The sequence below is a fragment of the Chiloscyllium plagiosum genome, unplaced genomic scaffold (assembly GCF_037043375.1).
Source record: "Chiloscyllium plagiosum isolate Xiang-an unplaced genomic scaffold, Cpla_swu_hap1 HiC_scaffold_35, whole genome shotgun sequence".
NCBI lineage: Eukaryota > Metazoa > Chordata > Chondrichthyes > Orectolobiformes > Hemiscylliidae > Chiloscyllium > Chiloscyllium plagiosum.
The window spans coordinates 68,772,256-68,789,860 of NW_028270173.1; the positions used below are offsets into that span (position 1 = coordinate 68,772,256).

General features: G+C 43.2%; 1 long non-coding RNA gene across 1 annotated transcript; it reads left to right on the forward strand.

Moving 5' to 3' along the window:
• Positions 1-107: 107 nt before the first annotated feature.
• Positions 108-17,335, forward strand: LOC122541287 (uncharacterized). Its single transcript, XR_006309554.2, has 2 exons — positions 108-198; positions 13,967-17,335. It is a non-coding gene; the product is annotated as an uncharacterized LOC122541287 (long non-coding RNA).
• Positions 17,336-17,605: the final 270 nt, after the last annotated feature.

The following is a 17,605-nucleotide window of genomic DNA, read 5'->3' on the forward strand; positions in this document are numbered from 1 at the left end:
TTCTGTGTGAGGCCTTAGGGCGGGGCGTTACTCAACATCCATTTCCGATTGGTCAGGAAGTCAGTCAGTCTCCTGGTTATGGCCAATAGGAATTGAGGTGCCGCCCTGGGAACATCGCCTGAAGGTGAATGCAGGAGAAAAGAGAAATCGCTTGAGAAACTCGGCATATTTGGCAGGATCTGTGGAGTTAAAGCAAAGGTAAAGTTTCGGATTCAGAAATTTGGTATATATGCTGAAGGGATCGGCAGGGGTGGGGGTGAGAGCTGTCACTGCTGCAGTAGGTGAAGGTGGAGCTCAGGAAGAGAGAGAAGGACAGTCAAACAGAGAAAGAGCTAGATCACTGTGAGGCAGGGAAAAGAATAGCTGATAATGGGACCGGCTGTGCCTGAAGCAGCCCATGTCAGGACAAGGGCCTGGGCTGCGGGGAAAGGACATTGCACAAGGTGCTGAGCCTTTAAAATTGTTGAGCTTGATATTGAGCCCTGAAGGCTGCAGGCAAAGTGAGCATGTTGTGTTGTGTTCTAGTTTGTGCTGAGTCTGCTGGAGCCCTGCAGCAGGCCCTAAATCAGATGCTGGGGACAGGGAACACGGTGTTGTGGGCAAGTGGCAGCAAAACCGGGAAGCTCGGCCTCATTCCTCGAAAACATGGGTGTCTCTACAAAGGGGTGGCACAGTCTGTGTCCCGTCTCCCTGATGTAGAGGAGAGCACAATGTGAGCAGTGAACACCGCGAACTCAGTTCAGCGAAGTGCAGAGTCCAGAGTATGGTGCTGCAAAAGCACAGCAGGTCAGGCAGCATCAAAGGGGCAGGAGAACCAAGCAAAAGCCCTCCGCCTGAAACGCCGATTTTCCTGCTCCTCTGATGCGGTTTGAGCTGCTGTGCTTTTACCAGCACCACACTCTCGACTCTGATCTCCAGCATCTGCAGTTCTCACTTTCTCCTGAGCAAAGTGCACGTAAAGCGCTGCTTTACCTGGAAGGTGTCTAGGGTCTTGGACAATGAGAAGGGACGAGGTAAACGGGAAATCTGTAATTGTATGGGAAGATGTCATGGGAGGTGTGTTGGAAGTGGAGATGGAGTGGACCAGGGTGTCCCTGATGGCACGGTCCCTGCAGGATGCTGACAAGGCAGGGAAGGGGAATATTTGTTAAGTGGTGGCATCTCACTGGAGGTGGTGGAAATAGCAGCCAATGATCCTTTGGATGCAGATAGAAAGCATCCTATCCGGTTGCATCACAGTGTGCCGTGGCTGCTGCTGTGTCCGAAATGGCAAGAAACTGTAGAGAATCATGAACACCGCCCAGTCCATCACACAAACAAGTCTTCCACTTAAAATTCCCGCTGCCTCAGGAAAGCAACCGACATCAACAAGGACCCTTCACGTCCCAATTACACTATATTCCACCTGCTTGCATCAGGCAAAACATATTATATTGAATTGAAATGAATTGAATTGAATTTATTGTCACATGTGCCGAGACACAGTGAAAAGCTTTGTTTTGCAATCAGATCACACAGTTAAGTAGCATAGATAAGTAAACAATAGGTAAGCAGCGGCAAAAACAAAAACACAGACACAGGCGAATGTTAAGAGTTTGTGAGTCCAATCGGTATTTTAACATCAGTAGGGTAGAAACTGTTTTGAAACCGGCTGGTGAGTGTGTACACGTTTCTGTACCTTCTCCCCGATGGTAGAGGTTGAAAAGCGTTGCCAGGGTGGGATGGATGGTGGTAGCCTTCCCTTGACAGCAGGCCTGGTAGATGATTCTATAGACAGGAGGTTGACCTTTGTGATTGTCTGGACCAAGCTCACCACGCTCTCTGCCTTCGATCTTGAATGGTATAGTTGCCGTACCAGGTAGTGACACATCAAGTCAGGATGCTCTCAATGGCACACCTATAAAAGTTGGCAAGGGTATTTCCCATCATGCCAAAATCCCTCAGCTGCCTGAGGAAGAAAAGACGTTGTTGGGCATTTGCAACCAGTGCGTCCACATAAAGTGTCCAAGAAGGCTTGTTGTGGATGACCACTCCCAGGAGCTTGACATTGTCCATGCAGTCCGAAAGTCAGCAGATTAGATTAGATTCATTACAGTGTGGAAACAGGCTCTTTGGCCCAAAAAGTCCACACTGGCCCTCCGAAGAGGAACCCATCCAGACCCATTTCCCTCTGACTAATGCACCTATGGTTAATTTTACATGGCCAATTCACCTGATCTGCACAGCTTTGCACTGTGGGATGAAACCGGAGCACCCGGAGGAAACCCAGGCAGATATGGGGAAAATGTGCAAACTCCATACAGACAGTCACCCGAAGCTGGAATTGAACCTGGGTCCCTGACGCTGTGTGGCAGCATTGTTAACCACTGAGTCACCACGCCACCACATAACATGCGCAGATTCAAGAACAACATCTTCCCTACTACTATGAAACTTCCAAATTAACCTCTCAAATGTTAAATTTAATGTTAATCATACTCACAGTGCACCTTCTCTCTGCAGCTGTAACATTGTATTCTTCCCTCTGTTCTGTTATCCTAATACACTTTGTATGGTATGGGAGGATCTGCCTGTACTGCACACAAAACAAAACTTTTTTATTGTACCTGTGTACATGCGATGATAATAAATCAAAGACGGTTGGTGCCAGTGGAATCCACATTTAAGTTGAAAAAGTGGATCTTTCTGAGGCCCGGCTGGGATTGACAGGGCCTTATCCATGTCCCATCCATTTCCTGCACTTCTGCCGTCACCATTACCTTCTCTTCCCTCCCACAACATGGATAGGATCCTTTTGGTCCTCGCTTTCCATCCCATATGTGTCCACATCCAAAAGAGCGTATGCTACCTTTTCAGCCAACTGCAGTTGCCCCCTGTCCACTGGCCAACAGAACACAGTGTAAGTTACTTGCCTCTGGAAATATGATACAGTACTAAGGACTGGGGCAGAGGGAGGTTCTCTCAAAGGGCAGTTCTCATCAAGCAGATTTTGTCAGCAGCACCTCTCATCAGTTGGTCCCCAGAGAGCGATCTTCATTGAGCAGTCCTCACCAGGCAGGTGAAAGATGGACCAGAAGAAGAAGAAGACCGAGAGAAGAGTTCCCTACCACCTCGATGAGAGACCAGGTCCTGCCTCCTATGCTTTAATGAAATTGGAACATTTCATATTGATAGTCTGTTTGTTATCTGGTGTCAGTAGTAATACCAATTGTCACTGTTGTGCACTTTCTCTCTCGTTCTTCTAGAAAGGATGTTGTGAAATTTGGAAAGGCTCAGAAAAAAATTACATGGATGTTGACAAGGTTGGAGGATTTGAGTTATAGGGAGTTGCTGAATTGGCTCGGCCTGTTATCCCTGGAGAGTCGGAGGCTAGAGGGGTGACCTTATAAATGTTTTATAAAATCATAAGGGACATGGGCAGTGTAAATAGATGAAGTGTTTTTCCTTGTGGTGGGGGGAGGGGGGAAAGGTTGGGGTGGTGGTCCAGAACCAGTGGACTTAGGCTTACAGTGAGAGAGAAAAGATTTAAAAGGGACCTATGGGCCAACTTTTTAACGCAGAGTGTATAGAATGAGCTACCAGCAGAAGTGGTAAAGGTTGGTATAATTGCAAGATCTAAACGGCATCTGGATGTGTGAATGAATAAAAAGGGTTAAGAGGTATATGGGCTAAGTGCTGGCAAGTGGGACTAGATGAATTTAAGATATCTGAAGGACATGGGTGATTTGGACTAAAGGGTCTGTTTCTGTGCTGTACATCTCTGTGACTCTATAATTAGTGCATCATACTGAAACTGATGCTTTGCAAACTCAATGAACAATGAAAAAATACTTACAAATTGCTGTCTGCCTGTTTTGGGTTTCTGTGATTACAAACACCCCAATAAAAATCAACAATAGCGTATGATTTGGAAGAATTGTGTTTAATGTGAAGTGAGGCCTTTCTTGCCACTCACACCATCAAGTCACCTTTACCAAGCAAATCCTGGGGGATGAGATGAGATTATTACTCGTAAATGGCGAGAGACCTATTGGGGATTATTGCTCGTTACGATGCTCATTATTACTTAACCTTGCCTTATTAATACACAATATCCTATTTTACCACTTGCCAAATGGAAACGAGGTGTTGAAAACTTTTGACATAAAAGTTAGTGATTCCCTGTGACACCAGCTCGCCGCTTACTTCTCTGGACATCTACCTTGGATACTCAGCATCACCATCTCAGGGTTTGCTCAATTGGCAACGGCCACATGTACCCCATGTGTATGGACACTGACATGTGCTAACCTTTCTGCATCTTCGCAGCAAAGCAAAAAGCTTCTTACCATACATGATCAGAGTGGTGCTGGAAAGCACAGCAAGTCAGATAGCGTTCGAGAAGCAGGCAAATCGACGTTTCGGGCAAAAAGTTTTTCCTGTTCCTCGGATGCTGCCTGACCGGCTGTGCTTTATCAGCACCACTCTAACCTTGACTGTAATCATCAGCATCTGCAGTACCCACCTCCGCCTTCTGACAATACATGTTTGTACCGCCAAGCTGCTAGGACAATTTGCACAAAAGAACAAGTACCCAGCTCACAGACTAGATGAGGCTGCATCTCTGTTGATACCTTCATGCTCACTTTTGTGCCGCCCTGTTGTGTTGCTTTGCCTTTTTGCAATTTGGCCCCTCAGATAGACCTTAAAGATCACAAAAGTTTGTCTTGCTGTGCTGTTTAGTCAAAGTATCTTCGGCTGCAACTGTAGGGAGAAAAGAGTTAGCGTTTCTGGTGACTTTGCATCAGAATGCTAAACATGCTGTATATTTTACAAGCAGTTGGTCATGCTTCAAAAACTGATGCTTCAAAAACAAAGTCTGAGACGACTCCCTTCAGTCAACGTGTACAATAAGTCAAGGGCAGTACCTGATATCTGTCCAGCAGTTTGGATGTGGTTAGAGAGCGGTCAGGCCAACAACAGACAGAATAAGGGTTTTGCACATCTTTAGTGTCTTCCAGTGGGTCATACTCTGCCCTCTCGATCCAGGTGCAACCTGTCGTGGAACGCAGTTGAGGAGCTCTTTCCCAAGATAAGTTTGTCACGAGAATCGAGCTTGATCTATCCTTGGGCTCCATTCATGAAAAGTCAAGAAGGATAATCAGAGCTGCTGTTACAAAAGGGAACATGGGAATTTAATTGTGGGATCATTGTCAAGAGGCTTTGATGCAAAGTGAACTACAATGCTGAAAGGGGACAAATCAATATATTAGGTGGGGAGATGATATAGAGTGGAAAGAGATTATGCGAGTTCAGGGGAAAGACGTGGAATCCAACGTGAATGTCTGGCTAACCACTGAGCCATTGGTTTGCCATTTGTTTGAGAATACATCAAAGACTGTCAATCTCTCACATTGCACAATTGTTTCATGTGTCAAAGCATTCCTTGCAGACAGACAGTAGTTTGTCTCATCCTTTGCAGTGTTGACCTTGAGATATTACCTAAAGAGATGGACATGCCCATGGTTGACCAGCTCCACCACTGGTCTGATTAAAGAATTTGGAATACATTCTTACGTATTACTGGCCAGAGTGTATCACAACAAAATTGTAAGTTCCAGAATGTGCAATTGCAAATGCATCTCCTTACACGATGGTTCACTCGGAAACATCTGAGCACAATTGCTGTGGAAATACACCATAATATATTCACTCTGTCTCATGAAATATACGCAAAGTCAAATCATTTCCACATTGCAGAGGGAGAGGGTTATTGATTTTAATTTGTCCTATGTAGTGTCTTGTGCACACAAACCAACAGCCACACTCAGACAACAACTCACCAGGACAAAGGACCCGATACTCAGCATGAGCAAAACCAATATAGTGTACAAAATACCAAGGACTGCACTAAACACTACATAGGACAAACAGGAAGATAGCTAACGATCCGCATCCATGAACACCAACTAGCCACGAAACAACACGACCAGCTATCCTTAGTATCCACACACACACAGAGGACAAGCAACATGAGTTCGACTGGGACAACATACTCCTATTATAGGACAAGCCAAACAGAGAACAGCCAGGGAATTCCTAGAGGCTTGGCACTCATCCACAGATTCAATCAATAAGCACATTGACCTGGACCCTATATACCGACCACTGCAGCGGACAGCTGGAACTGACAACCGGATGCGGCAGATTCAAACCACTACAAATGCCGGAGGAAAGATTACAGAAGCGCTTCACAGGAGGCTCCCAAGCACTGAGGATGTCACCTAGACAGGGGACGAAACGTCTGCACCAGAAATTCCCAGCTCGGTGAACAGAACCACAGCAACGAGCACCCAAACTATAAATCTTCGCACATTGTATTTACCTCCTGAGCTACCAACTCAACCTACAAGTTTACCTTAAGAGAAACTTGGACTAGGAATTTGAAGTCCATTTGCACTTTTGTTTCTGAATTTTCTCCCCAGTTAGAAAATAGTCTATGTTTCTATTCTTCCTACCAAAGTGTATGACCTCACACTTACCCCCATAATCCCTGCTTCTAACATTTCGTTAAGTTACTTGCGACTTCCATCTTTAAACCAAAGCTACTAAATTCTTCCAGGAGCTAACACACAACCGAGATTCATTGTATTCAGCTTTAAGTAATCTCTTCACTATTTTCTTCAGTGCTAAACCTTCTGGTCTGGGGTGAACACAAAGTTCTCACTCATCCCACTTGGTAAATCTATCATTCCCTTCTCATGAACACAGATCTTTACATCCACCCAGTTCCAAGGTGTACCAAGTTCTAAAGGAATGACCTAAGGTTGAAAGGGAAAAGAAAAAGGTTTCTCAATTGAGGATTTTTCCTTAACACCAGATTATAGAATTCTCCAACACATTCTTTGAGACTTCATTTGTATCAGACAGGGTTGCAATCTTTCGAAAACAAATGAAAGTTTATTCTTGCACAAAGCCATTCAGTCTTCAATCAAGTTTGAAATGAGTTTCTTTAAATTGCTGTGGTTAAAGAAACACCTGCAATTTAACAATTAACTTAAAATGCACAGAGAAGTCCAGCGGCTACTTACTCAAAGACCAGATCCAAATAAATTCGAAATGTTATTGCACTTTCTACTGAAAATTCCCAAAGTTTAGATCACATGTACCCAAACTGAATGCTTTAATTAATTCCGTTGAAACTCTCTCTCGTCTCTGATTGAAATGGAGATTTCCAGAAGATTGTACAGGGAGATGCATTGCACAGCAGAAAGTCCCATTTCCCAGGCAATTCCCGTGGAGTCTGCGATGATGGGGATTCCGCAGACTTACCGTAATCTGAGACTAAATCACTGATCATCTGCTCCTGTGTGAGGGTGGCCATAACATGCCCATGTCTCATTGTCAGTGCAGAGTCAAACTGCAAAGAATCCGGAGACACATTCACACACACTCAATGTCTTAAGGCACTTACCAGGAGTTGCTACGATTGGAAGGGTCGTGTGAAATTCTCTCTGCACTTGCTGAATGGGAAGATGCATTTTCACACAAGTCCCTTTGTAAAGGCAGTTTGTCTTTGTACAAAATAGCGAAGTGATATTTCCACAAAGGCTTTCATTTCTACCTTCTGGCATTAGCTAGGGACAGTGATATTGTGGTTCAATTGTTTGATTTAAGAAACTGAACAAATAGGTGACGACCGTGATTTAATTCCCTTTGTGACAGAACATTTATAGAACTGAGATTTACTGGTTTATACAAATTTCAATCCGTCAATAAAAAAAATTGGAAATGCAACCATGATATTGATACATGGTACTACCCATCCCACGTTGAAATCTCGTTTTATTTACGTGGATTTTGACCATTTGGTAATGAAATTCAGATTGTTAAGTAGCCTTCTGATAACTGTTCTCCCCAACACTGGGATGTGGCTTCCCAGTTTAATAGAGACTGTGCCAGAAAGTGACGAGGGTTGGTTACTGTGATGACACATTGTAGGTGTTAACAAATCCAACATTCAACAGATTTCCGCACAATGCAAGGATCCAGTGATTCCATCCAATATAGTTTAATGCGGAAAAGTGTGAAGTGATTCACTGTTGAAAAAGTAACAGGAATGCAGAGTACTGGGCTAATGATAAGATTCTTGATAGTGTAGATGAGCAGAAAGATCTCGGTGTCCATGTACATGGATCCTTGAAAGTTTTCACCCAGTTTGATAGGGTTGTTAATAAGGGATATGGTGTGTTAGTTTTTATTGGGAGAGGGATTGAGTTTCAAAACCAATAAGTCAAGATGCAGTTGTATAAATGTCTGGTGCAGCTGCACTTGGAGTATTGTGGATAGTTCCGATTGTCGCATGATAGGAAGAATGTGGAAGCTTTGGAAAGGGTGCAGAGGAGACTTACTCAGATGTTGCCTGGTACGGAGGAAAGATTGTTTCATAATTTCAGTCTTGAAAGAATTTCAGGCCATTGTTCGATTTATAGATGATGACCTTAATCATAGATCACACTGCAACAAGAGGCTTTTCTGTCCATAAATTTCCAACAGTGTTCATTTTTTCTCTTGACAACTTTCATCCTCTCAGATCCTTCTCAATCTGAGGAATAGAGCCCTGGATTTGTGGGATTTGACTCTGTCATCATTGAAGCCTTGCAGTCCAGTTATCTTCCTGATGAATATATGCTGCACTCAAATGGAAATGGACTCACAAGTGCCTGCTCTTTTTTTTTCCTTTCCAATGTTTATGAAGCCAAAGTCGATGCCATGCTAACATGGAATTGTAGCTTTAAAATGTGTTGATGGATTCCTGAAGAAGGGCTTATGCCCGAAACGTCGATTCTCCTGCTCCTTTTATGCTGCCTGATCTTCTGCGCTTTTCTGGCAACACATTTTTAAGCTCTGATTATCCAGCATCTGCAGTCTTCACTTTCTCCGAACATGGGATTGTGGCAGTCAAGAAATCGAAAAAAGCTGACTGACTGGTTCTGAATGAACAGACAGACTTGACCAAGTCCAGGGTGAAATATTATGATAACAATGCCAGCATCAAGGAGCTTTAGATTAAAAAAAAACTGCAGATGCTGGAATTTAAAATAGACAGGCAGGAGGCTGGAAAAATGCAACAAGCCAGGCAGCATCAGGAGGTGGAGAAGTCGACTTTTTGGGTGTTAACATTCTTCAGGTCAGAAGAGTTACACAAAAAAGGTTGACTTCACCTCCTGAAGCTGCCTGGTTTGTTGTGTTCCTCCAGCATCAAGAAGGACACTGAACCGCGTCAGAACGTTTGGGAGGTGGGGGGGGGCGGTGCATGGGGATGGGGTCAGAGGCGAGAACGGGCAAGTGTAGAAAGTAAAGACGCAGAGGTCAGGGGTTGTAGTGCCATTAACAAGGTTTGGTCACCAATTACCCATTTATTCACAAATGCTTGGCCTTTGACAATAGCCTCGCCCTGAATCTGGCATTGAGCATCTCAATATCCCTGACACTCAGCTATTTATGAGAGCCAGGTCTTCCTGATTAAATCAGACTACTAGCCACAGTCAGGGAGCTCATATACTCTGATGTCCAGTTGACTGACCTCATTACAAACAGCACAGGACGTAAATGCAGCGGGTTCTTGATAAAGAATTGTAGGAGTCGAGCAAGAGATTGAAAAGCTGAACCCTGACTTACTCCGATTGCTCATTCAGGCGACGAAAATGTGCCAGGAGCAGGCCCCTGGTCATCTTGAATATTGATGATGCTTCTGGAGCTAGTGCGATGGAATAACTTTGAAACATTGGATTCTTCTGAATAGAATAAGGTCTGCAACCCTTCTAAGGAAACATGTTCCTACTGTTGTGGAGTATTTAATCGAACCTGTCAGAGGGTTTCAATCTTGAAATCAAACTCAGTCAGGAAGAAAATAATGCTGGTCAAGTGAAGTAGAAAATCTGTGAATGAAAGAGAAAAGCAGCAGAATGACTTTCGACACCTATAAGAATGTAGTGCTTCCGAATGCTCGCCTTCAGGATCAAATACTATCCTGCCATGCCTCACAGATTCAGGGGCAGGACTCTTTGTGGAGTGATGCAGTTTGTTTTCCCCGAGATCCTCAGTCATGTTTGGGTGAAGTGGTGCAGTTCCTGCTGGAAGCTAACTTGTTGTATTTGATGACACTGAGGCACTGGACCTCTGGAAGAATACATCGATATCTAGAAATACAACTACCCAAGGTCATAACGCACACTTGAAAAACCTCCTCTTACATATCAGTGCATTGAACTTACACAAGAACACGGAAAAGAGAAGGCAGCAATTCAGTACACTTTCTTTAAAAAGTCCAACATACCTCTCCACACAGAAATCTGTTCTGTTGAACATGTGTTCCGCAGAATGGGATCACAATGGATGCATTTCCATAGAACAGATGGAAGATATAAACCCGGCAGTTCCACACTTGTTACCACATCTCAGATCTCAATCTCCAATTGAAACTGAATAACGGATCCAGTGCTTATCAGAAAACAGGCATTCCCTTGCCTCGCCCAGTATTGCACCCCAGGAACAAATGCACCTTGCAAACAAAGCTGCAAGAAATTCATGTCTCACTGATTTCCAGTTGTCCTGGCTCCTCTTTTCCATCAAACATCTTTCTCCCAAATTCCAGCCGGAGCTCCCTCCTTTACTCTTCCCTCACTTGCAATCTCTCGTTTTTTGTCCTTGCAGCCTCGGTCTCTCATCTCCTTTTTATCCATCTCTGCTTCTTGGAACCTCGCAGAGTTAAAACCAGGAGATATTGAAACCAGCTGTTCAGCCCATAGAGTCTGCCCCACCATTCCATCATGGCCGATATGTTTCTCAACTCCATTCTCTTGTACTCACCGCTTAAATGTTGATTCACTTACCAATCAAGAACCTATCGGTAGCCTTCTGACATACACACAATGACTTACTGCTCAAAGCCCTCTGCGGCAATGGGTTCCACATTTTCACAACCCTCTAGCCACTCAGGTGGATAGAGCTTGTAAGAAGGCCTATGGTGTATTAGCGTTCATTAACAGAGGGATTGAATTCAAGAGTCATGAAGTGATGTTGCAAATGTACAGGACTTTGGTTAGGCCACATTTGGAGTACTGTGTGCAGTTCTGGTCGCCTCACTTCAGGAAAGATGTGGAAGCTTTGGAGAGGGTGCAGAGAAGATTTACCAGGATGTTGCCTGGAATGGAGAATAGGTCGTACGAGGATAGGTTGAGAGTGCTAAGTCTTTTCTCGTTGGAACGGCGAAGGATAAGGGGTGACTTGATAGAGGTTTATAAGATGATCAGAGGAATAGATAGAGTAGACAGTCAGAAACTTTTTCCCCAGGTACAACAGAGGGGACATAAATTTAAGGCGAAGGGTGGAAGGTATAGGGGAGATGTCAGGGGTGGGTTCTTTACCCAGAGAGTGGCTGGGGGCATGGAATGCGCTGCCTGTGGGAGTGGTAGAGTCAGAATATTTGGTGACCTTTAAGCGGCAATTGGATAGGTACATGGATGGGTGCTTAAGCTAGGACAAATGTTCGGCACAACATCGTGGGCCGTTACGAATGACCTTCACTGAGATCTTCCTTTCCCTATCCACGTGGGATTTGTCTCTTCCCCAGTTTCTATCCGTCATTGATTGAAACTGATTCTGGAAGCCAAACTTTGATTCATGGACACCTGATAATCATCAGCCATTTCATCTGCTAATCTTGCCATTTCTAACTCTCTGCTATTCCATATGAGTTCTTACTACTTCAGGAAGTAGTGAACGCCTCCAAAATAATTGTCTTTCTAGACTTGCTCTATTTTTAATGCCCTAATCCACCTATCGAAATGATATTGATTGTTCCGTTCAAACTGAATGTCGATTTGACCAGTGTTCCTCATTAGATTTCTGAAACATTGTATGTAGGTTGCTGGCACAAGTTTATATGCAATTAAGATGGTTTTATTTACCTCCTCATACACCCCAGATACTTCCTCTGAAAGTGTGGTGAATACCTCACTAGCCCGACCTACAACCTTTGATTGGATCAAATAAACCCACATGGCCACCACATTTATTTAGCCACCTTTTCAAATGAGTTGAAAAAATCCTCCACATCCTTCTCATCAAATTTAGACAATGGTGAATATATTTAAGTAGTTTCAACGCAGGCCTTTGGCTACCATGTGTTTGCTAATCCTCACTAAGTTTACTTTCAGCCTTCATCTCCATCCTTTAAAGTGACTTTCCTGTCTCAGTGCTAATTTCTGGAGTTTGAACTCTCTCTCTTTCTTCCTTTCCTTTCCTGTCTCTCATTTTCTCTCTCTTCCCTTTCTCTTTCTATCTCTTCTCGCTCTGTCTTTCTCCCTTTTCTCTCCTTTTTCTTTTCCTTTTTGTTCTGCTAAAGCGATTCTTTATTTTTTTCCCTTTCCTCCACTTTTATTCATAATTCAAACTATATCATTTCCGCTGCCCTTGCCTTGTCTCTTATCTCTAACTCAAGCTCCTCCATTTTCAGTTGAATTTTAGCCGTCTCTAAAGATTTTGATGCCGTTTCCAGTAAATGTAAATGCTGAGCTCCTGCTGCAATTATCTCTGCTTTCCTCACAGAAGGAGACAGCTTCCACCCCATCCTGTCTGCTAATTCCAGCGGTATGGTCTTATTCACCTTTTGCAAACCCCCAAGGTCACCTTTTCCACCTGCAGAAACCTCTTGGAAACTGAAAGAGCCATTGCTATCCCAAACACTGTTTCAACCAAACGAGTTCAAAACCCAGAACAAAAGATACTAACAACTACCACTCGCTGCCTTCGAGACCAACAACCCTCATCCCAAATCGGAACTATGGAATAATTCCTAGATGAGCCCCCACTCTGTAATGGAAATGGCTAGCGCCCTCCAAATATTTCAAGAAGGTAGCCCAAACCCTCACTTTGTTAGTTGTTTTAAGCAGGTGTCAAGTTGATATTCCAGAGCGATATAGCTGGCCTAACCACTTCGTTTGAAACAAAACAAACTGTATTTACAAGAATTCTGAATGAAACACAAACAAAACCGAACAGAATACAGAATAAATTAACATAATCGAAAACCAAACAGATTATCCCAATTTAATGATGCTGTTCCAATACATGCAACACGCCCCATGAATACACCTTGTCACAAAAGGGAAAATCAAATCCAGGGTCTTACAGGACAGAAGTCAGAGAGAGAGGACCAGGTCGGACCTACATCTGTGGGTCCAGCAGATTCAAAACACTGGTGCGAAAAAACAAAACAAACCAGAGAGAAGCTGAACTGAGAGAACTGGCCCCTTTCATTGTACAAAGGTTTTAATTTCAAAAACTTAAAAGCCTGATGCATGAGGCAATCTCTATTAGCTATAATCAAACTGGCCCTACAACCCTTCAGCTAACACTTTTCGGAGTCTGGGTCTTTTACAATGTCTCTGAAAAAGAACCCAAGGACAAAATCAAATTGTTAAAGCAACAGCTTCGTTAAATTCAGCAGGTCTGGCAGCATCGGGTGAGAGAAATCTGAGCTAATGTTTCATCTCCACTTTCTCAGAACTGGATTGGTAACATTATCTCTGATTTCACTCCACAGATGGTGCCAGACCAGATAAGTTTTTCCAGCAATTTGATTTGATTTGTTATTAGCACAAATACCTAAGTGCAATGAAAAGTTTTGTTTTATGCTCGGTACAGGCAAATCATAACATACAAGGACGTACAGATAGCAGGGTGATTGAACAAAGGGAGGGAGACAAAGTTACGTCAACACGTGATGGTACAAAAGCAAGATCAACATTAGATTTAAAATTTGAGCCATCCATTCACAGTCTAATAACAACAGGGAAGATGCTGGTCTTGAACCTGTTGGTACGTGGAATTAAGCTTTTGCATATTCTGTCTGGTGGAAGAGGGTGGAAGAGATTATATCTGGGATGGGAGCGATGTGTGATTATATTGTCTGCCTTTCCAGGAACGAGAAGTGCAGATACAGCCAATGGACAGGACGTTGGCTTGTGTGATGGTCTGGGCCTTGTTCACAACTTCCTTACAATCCTGAGTGGAGAAGTTTCTGGACAAAGCCATGATGCTCCCAGATGGAATGTTTTCTGTAGTGCATCTGAAAAGGTTGGTAAGGGTCCTTATGGAAATGCCGAATTTCCCAAGCATCCTGAGGAAGAAGGGGCATTATTGTGCCTGCTTGACCATCGCATCTCCGTGGGTGGTCAGGACAGATTGTTGGTTATTGTCACTCCCAGGAACTAGACGCTCTCGATTGTATCCAACTCAGCTTCTGTTTTGATTTCTGATTTCAAATATCCACAGTCCTTTTGCTAGATATTATTTTCCCAGTTCCACAATGGCGTCCTCAGTTACCAATCATTACGAAAAGCAAGGAACTATTTCAATGATGCATTTTTCATAGAATGACATACTCATATATGAAGAGGACATGTCAACAATCCATGAACATCCTTTCAGCTTGTGTTTTTTTTCTGGTCATAGAGTCATAGACTGATACAGTCTGGAAAAAGGCCCTTCGGCCCAAACTGCTCAATGCTGACTTTGTGCTAGTTCCAATTGCCTGCATTTGGTCCATATACTTCTAAACCTTTGCCATTCCTGTTCGTATTCAAATGAATTTTAAATGTTGTTATTGTACCTCCCTCAATCACTCTCTCTGGCAACTAATTCCATTCACTCTCCGTGTGAAAAAAAAAATTGCCCCCCCCCAGGTCGTTTCTAAACCTTTCCCTTCTCACCTTCAACATCTGCCCTCTAGTTTTCAATTCTCCGTCCCTGGGAAAAAGGCTATAAGCATTCATCCTATCTCTCCCCCTCATGTTTTTATACACCTCAATAAAGTCACCCCTCATTCTCCTGCTCCAACGTATAATTCTGATGCTGCAGATGGCCCACTGAACTTCATGGACACTTTGTTATAAGTTGGTCGATCTATTTGAAGTCTGCCCCATTTAACTCAGAGACAGTGCCACACCACTTAATGCATTGTCTTTTCAATGTGCGGCCGGCAGATTGGTGACAATAGTTTTTCCAATGTCCCACCTTAGTCAGTAGGTGGTGCTACTGAGTCTGTCTTGGTGATGGACACTGAAGCCTCCGACACAGAGTCCATTCTCTGTCCTTTCCACCTTCAATGTTGTGTTCAAACAAGGAAATTCGAGTGATGTGGTAATTGATAAACAGCAGAATGCGTCCGTGCCCGTGTATTGCCTGATGCCATGAGGCTTCATGGGGACAGGCATCAATATGAGCACTTCCACGGTATCCAAATTCCCCCAACCACACGCCCCCACCTTGACTGTATGCCACGGGGCTGCTCCCTCTGCTGGCTCTGTCCTGCCAGTGGGACAGGACGTGCCCTGAGATGATAATAGCATTGTCTGGGATATTGTCTGGAAAGTGGGATTCCATGAGCGAGACTAATATCGATTGTTGCTGGATTAGTCTGTGACAAATATACTGCACGTCAGGTTTAAGTTTTATACAATAAAGAGTTAACTCCACTTTATTTCTTGGAATCTTAAAATCAAACCAAACTATTTTTTTCCATTGGCGGTTATTCACTTCAATAATCAGAATGCACTCCTAATTATTTCTAACTTTAATAACTGTAGTAACAAGCTGATTATTGCTCAGTTCAATAACCGCAGTAAACAGCTGATTCATGTTCCGATGAGTAAACACGTGATTTTTGCATGACCATTTCCATCAGAAATATAATTGAAATGGTCGGAATCTATATACAGTCTTCCTGGATCACACTGGCACCTCCAGTAAAGAGTGACCAGCTCCTAAATATCTCCAGACAGCTCCCAAACTGGATCTGGACAGTTATGCAAACATTTCCTCACAACAGGCAATTTAGATTCGCCCTTGAACAAGGGGGAAGTGCATGCAGCAGATTGGCCAATGGACTAACCCAGAGCTGCCAATGACCATGTCTGGTAAGTTCGTCCATGTGCATGACAACTAGTATGTCACATAAGCTTCATAACTCTCCACTTTGGAGCAGATCCTTATTGAAGGTCTTAGAAAAGTGATGGATGAAATGGCATCTTGCATTAAATCCGTCATCCACAAAATCCAGTGCATGTCAGCTCCACCATCCCAGTCTCCAAACAGAGTTGTCATCTACATGGATATCCAGCATGATCCCTACTAACATTATTGTGTGCGACTCACACTTGAAATTTTATGAAGATGTTTTCAATAATGTATTGATTATTAACAGCAAAGTGTCATTCTTGAAGATGATAAATCCTTTTATCATAGTCACTTGACTGCCCAAGAAACAAATCCACCCACTTGTTTAGTTCAATTTTAAGACTGAAATCTAATGAAAACATCGCACCCAAATGATAAGTCTGATTATCACAGCAGGATCATATTGTTACTTAGTTAAAGCACTTTAAAGATAACCAATTATTTCCCCTTGAATGCACCTAATTGTTTCCTTGGCAATAATTATTGTGTCATGTCGCACTACAGGTGAACACCGCTACATTAAAAACACACACAGACACTCCGATACACACACATACACACGGTCACACATATACACAGACACGCACACACACACCCTTACAGACTCACCTGCTCCCACACTCACGCATGCATCCTCTCAGAGACTTAGACCACTCTACGCTCACGCGCACACATATACACTCTCTCACACAAGAAACGCACAACACCCCCCCATTCCCAGACAAACACACACACTCCTACAGAAACACACACTCCCACACTCACACATGCACTCCCTCACATACTTCAGGCACTCTGCACTCAGGTACACACACATATACACTCTCTCTCACACTCACAAACCCTCTACCCAGACAGACACAAACAAAGACCCACATGCACACATATACATATACGTTTGTGGGGTGAATTTGGACTTGAAAAGCTACATTGAACTTTGCTCAAAAACTGCATGAATTCATATAAGACTCTAACATCTCACTTTTTGGCTTACAATCAGTCTAAACATTATGGCACAAAAAGAGAACACAGGGGGCTCACACCTTCAACATATTGTCTCGCTAACATCAATTGTTACTGTTAACCTGAGAATGCAACTTTTTAAAAATGGTTTTGTGATTTACACATGAAAGAAGTTAATCTATCATGGTATTCGAACAAATGAAAGACTCAACAGACAATCAAGGTATTTTTCAACGTATAATTTCAGTTACATCACACTGTAAACTTTTGCTATAAATTCTGTGCCTGACAATTGTGTCCTCCACAACCACCTGATGAAGGAGATGCTCCGAAAGCTGGTGTGCTTCCAATTAAACTTGTTGGACTATAACCTGATGTTGTGTGATTTTTAACTTTGTTCATCGGCATCTCCAAATCATGACAGCATGAGGTGTACTCGCTCTATTCAGGATAAGATAGTTAGATGCCTTATTATAACTGAAAAAAATACAGGTTTAGGATAGATAATGGAGGGACCGTCGGGCCTATCTTTGTGACTTCCCAGAGTATCTGGGTAATCCATGATTATGTCCATGAACGTAAAGGCTGGAAACCATTTAGTTGAATGAGGTGGATCTCTTGATAAAAAAAACGTGGTCGA